This window comes from Piliocolobus tephrosceles, chromosome 1 (assembly GCF_002776525.5).
Source record: "Piliocolobus tephrosceles isolate RC106 chromosome 1, ASM277652v3, whole genome shotgun sequence".
Taxonomy (NCBI): Eukaryota; Metazoa; Chordata; class Mammalia; order Primates; family Cercopithecidae; genus Piliocolobus; species Piliocolobus tephrosceles.
This window is the reverse complement of record NC_045434.1, coordinates 91,275,123-91,279,980: the sequence shown is the minus strand read 5'-3', so window position 1 is coordinate 91,279,980 and position 4,858 is coordinate 91,275,123. Positions and strand designations below refer to the sequence as shown.

Below are 4,858 nucleotides of genomic sequence, written 5' to 3'. Positions count from 1 at the left end.
CTCCTTTTATTTTTATTTATTTATTTATTTATTTATTTATTTATTTATTTATTTATTTATTTATTTTTTCAGATGGAGTTTCACTCTTGTTGCCCAGGCTGGAGTGCAACGGCACGATCTCAGCTCACTGCAACCTCTGCTTCCTGGATTCAAGCAATTTTCCTGTCTCAGCCTCCCGAGTAGCTGGGATTACAGGTGCATGCCACCACGCCCAGCTAATTTTTGTATTTTTTTAGTGCAGACAGGGTTTCATCATATTGGTCAGGCTGGTCTCACACTCCTGACCTCAGGTGATCCGCCCTCCTCAGCCTCCCAAAGTGCTAGGATTACAGGCGTGAGTCACTGTGCCTGGCCATTATTATTATTATTATTATTATTATTATTATTTTATTTTTTTTGAGAAGGAATCTTACTCTATCACCCAGGCTGGAGTGCAGCGGCCGATCTCGGCTCCCTGCAACCTTTGCCTCCGGGTTCAAGTGATTCTCCTGCCTTAGCCTCCTGAGTAGCTGGGAGTACAGGCACGCACCACCATGCCTGACTAATTTTTGTATTTTTAGTAGAGATGGGGTTTCACCATTTTGGTCAGGCTGGTCTTGAACTCCTGACCTCCAGTGATCCACCTGCCTTGGCCTCCCAAAGTGCTGGAATTACAGGCATGAGCCACCACACCCGGCCTATTTATTTATTTATTTTCGAGATAGAGTCTTGCTCTGTCACCCAGGCTGGAGTGCAGTGGCAGGATCTCAGCTCACTGCAACCTCTGCCTCCCAGGTTCAAGTGATCCTCTGCCTCAGCCTCCCTAGTAGCTGGGGTTATAGGCACGTGCCATCACACCTGGCTAATTTTTGTATTCTTAGCAGAAATGGGGTTTCACCATTTTGTCCATGCTGGTCTCGAACTCTTGACCTTGTGATCCACCTGCCTCGGCCTCCCAAAGTGCTGGGATTACTGGCGTGAGCCACCAGGAGGATCTCCTTTTAATGAAAAGCAGCCCGGAATCATTTTCCGTTCTAACAAAGAGCAGCCTGTAAAATCGAGCTGCAGACAGAGATGCCGGCAGTTGTGCCAATCATGTTCAAAATGGCGGTTCCATCTTTCCTTCTCTTTGTCAGCCACAGTGTACAGTAAGCAGCAGTTAATATGGCGCCTGCCAAGGGGAGAGTTCATTTGCATAATAAGATTAGGGTAGGGTGGCCAACCTTCCCCTCATGCTATATAAACGTCACACCTGATTGAACCAATTTGATTTACCTACGAAAATCAGACATCACCTTCTCAAGCTTGTCTATAAAACCCGGCGAACTCTGCTGCCGGCCAGTCTTTTCCTTTGGGAAGCCCCTATTTCTTGCCAGAGAGAGAGCTGTTCTCCTTTCTCTTTCTTTCTGCAGCCTCCGTCTCCCGGGTTGCAGGAGCAAATAAAGCTAAACTGAGGTATCACTAAACTCCTTCTGTGTGTATGTGTTCTAAATTTTCTTGGTACGAGACGACGAACCTCGGATATTTACCCCAGGCAACGAAGCCACTTTAGTTTGATACTGTTGTCAAAGTTTTGGGGAATTAGTCACTATCATGCATTGCTGGCGGGTGTACAAGTTGTTAAACCCTATATAGGGTCAATTTGGAATAGATATAAAAGTAACAAATGCATATTATATCTTTTGACTCACTAATCCCATTTCTAGGAGTTTATCTTACAGAGATATTGAATGAAACATAGATATAACACATTAGGTATAGGTATGGGATTAGACATAGCATTTATATAATAGTGAAAGATTAAAAATATATAAATGGGCTGGGCACAGTGGCTCATGCCTGTAATCCCAGCACTTTGGGAAGCCAAGTCAGGATTGCTTGAGGCCAGGAGTTCAAGACCAGCCTGGGCAAAATAAGGAGACAGTGTCTCTACAAAAAAATTTAAAAATCCCCCAGGCATGGTGGTGCATGCCTGTAGTCCCAGCTACTTCGGAGTCTGAGGCGGGAGGACCGCTTGAGCCCAGAAGTTCAAGGCTGTAGTGTGTTGTAATCATGCCATTGCACTTCAGCCTGGGTGACAGAGTGAGACCTGTCTCAAAATAAAAAGAAATAAAATAAATAAAAATAAACTTCAGATGGGCCAGGCACAGTGGCTCACGCCTGTAATCCCAGCATTTCGGGAGGCTGAGGCGGGCGGATCACGAGGTCTGGAGATCCAGACCATCTTGGCTAACACAGTGAAATCCCGTCTCTACTAAAAATACAAAAAAAGCCCGCGCCGCGTCTCTCTCCCGGCTGCTTCCCCTTCTCCTGGGCTTCCTGCTCCTCTCCGCTCCGCATGGCGGCAACGGCCTGCACACTAAGGGCGCCCTTCCCCTGGATACGGTCACTTTCTACAAGATTATGGTGACAAACTGAACATGGAACTGAGTGAGAAATACAAGCTGGACAAAGAGAGCTACCCAGTCTTCTACCTCTTCCGGGATGGGGACTTTGAGAACCCAGTCCCATACACTGTGGCAGTTAAGGTTGGAGCCATCCAGCGCTGGCTGAAGGGGCAAGGGGTCTACCTAGGTATGCCTGGTTGCCTGCCTGTATACGACGCTCTGGCTGGGGAGTTCATCAGGGCCTCTGGTGTGGAGGCCTGCCAGGCCCTCTTGAAGCGGGGGCAGGACAACCTCTCAAGTGTGAAGGAGACTGAGCAGAAGTGGGCCGAGCAATACCTGAAAATCATGGGGAAGATCTTAGACCAAGGGGAGGACTTCCCAGCATCAGAGATGACACGGATTGCCAGGCTGATTGAGAAGAACAAGATGAGTGATGGGAAGAAGGAGGAGCTCCAGAAGAGCTTAAACATCCTGACTGCCTTCCAGAAGAAGGGGGCCGAGAAAGAGGAGCTTTAAAAGGCTGTCTGTGGTTTTCCAGGGTTTGGTGGGGGTAGGGAGGGGAGAGTTAACCTGCTGGCTGTGAGTCCCTTGTGGAATATAAGGGGGTAGTGGGAAAAGTGGTACTAACCCACGATTCCGAGCCCTGAGTATGCCTGGACATTGATGCTGATGTGACCATGCTTGGGATGTCTCTAGCTGGTCTGGGGATAGCTGGAGCACTTACTCAGGTGGCTGGTGAAATGACCCCTCAGAAGGAATTAGTGCTATAGAGGAGAGAGGAGTGTACCGCCCAGGTCTTTGACAGGTGTAATTCTCATTCAATTAAAGTTTCAGTGTTTTGGTTAAGTGGACCTGAAGCCATTCTGTTGTCTTTTCAAATTATACTTTGGTCTATGACCTGCTTTCCTCTTTGAATCTAAGCTGGTATGGACTCCACTTTCCCAGGGTAATAAACTATCCTCGTAACACTGTGATAAAAAAAAAAAAAAAAAAAAAACCAAAAACAAAAACAAAAAAAATTAGCAGGGCATGGTGGAGGGCGCCTGTAGTCCCAGCTACTGGGGAGGCTGAGACAGGAAAATGGCATGAACCCAGGAGGCTGAGCTTGCAGTGAGCTGATATCGTGCCACTGCACTCCAGCCTGGGCGATAGAGCAAGACTCCGTCTCAAAATAAATAAATAAATAAATATAAATAAATAAACAAACTTCATTTGATTTTGCTAGAGAAAAGATTGAACTTTTTATCTTTCTTTTTCCTCCATGAAAAACGATACTATGGGCTGGGCACAGTGGCTTATGCCTGTAATCCCAGAACTTTGGGAGGCTGAGGCGGGCAGATCGCTTGAGCCCAGGAGTTCGAGACCAGCCTGGGCAACATGAAAAAAACCCCATCTTTACTAAAAATACAAAAAAATTAGCTGGGCGTGGTGGTGGGCACCTATAATCCCAGCTACTCTGGAGGCTGAGGCAGAAGAATCGCTTGAATCGGGGAGACAGAGGTTGTAATGAGCCAAGATCGCGCCACTGCACTACAACCTGGGTGTGTTCAAGTGACTCTCACATCTCAGCCTCCTGAGTAGCTGAGGTTACAGGCACACATCACCATACCCAGATAATTTTTGTATTTTTAGTAGAGATTGGGTTTCACCATGTTGGCTAGGATGGTCTCAATCTCCTGACCTTGTGATCCGCCTGCCTTGGCCTCCCAAAGTGCTGGGATTGCAGGCTTCAGCCACCGCACCCAGCCTGTATTCTTTTTTTTAAAGGGGACCCACCAAACTGTATAAACTCCAAGTCCCACGAACCTGGATCCACCCTGGCTTGGGCCAGCTACAGAGGGACTTTGAGGAGACAGTAAAACTGTCCACTGGAGTTTTTAAATAAAACAAAACAAAAACAAAAACTGATCTCTATGTGACATATCCCTCCTTTCCCCCAAATTCTGTATGAAATATTTAGCAAAATAACTATTTTTTAACTTTAAAATTTAACAGAGAACCAGGTGGAAGAGACTTAGATTAACAGGAGCAATGTGAGAAATTCTGTGGGGGTAGAGGGAGGAGTATATGTGTGGCCACAAGTTCCATAATAGGTAGGGAGGTGACAATTGCCTGCTCTCTGCACTCCTCAGGCTGCACATGGAAGATTCTGCCCCAGATAAGGAGGCAGGTTGTCAAAGGGACATGGACAAACTAGGGCAAACCCACAGGCACTCACCCAGAGTGATAAAGAGTTTGGTGTCAGAGCCCGGAGATTTCTTTCTTTCTCTTTTCTTTCCTTTCTTTCTTTCTCTTTTCCTTCCTTTCTTTCCTCCTTTCCTCCCTTCCTCTCTTTCTCTCTCTCTCTTTCTTTCTCTTCCTTCCTTCTTTTCTTCTCTCTTCCTCTCCCTTTCTTTCTTTCTTTCTTTCTTTCTTTCTTTCTTTCTTTCTTTCTTTCTTTCTTTCTCTTTCTTTCTTTCTTTCTTTCTTTCTTTCTTTCTTTCTTTCTTTCT

The 4,858-nt window shown here is 46.2% G+C and overlaps 1 pseudogene across 1 annotated transcript in view; it reads left to right on the top strand.

The window, feature by feature from the left end:
• The window catches only part of LOC113219760, a 4,180-nt pseudogene extending 963 nt beyond the window's left edge, over positions 1-3,217 (top strand). Inside the window, exon 2 of the transcript XR_003306746.2 lies at positions 2,252-3,217. The product of XR_003306746.2 is annotated as an endoplasmic reticulum resident protein 29 pseudogene (transcript). The remainder of the gene's footprint in view (positions 1-2,251) is intronic.
• Positions 3,218-4,858: the final 1,641 nt, after the last annotated feature.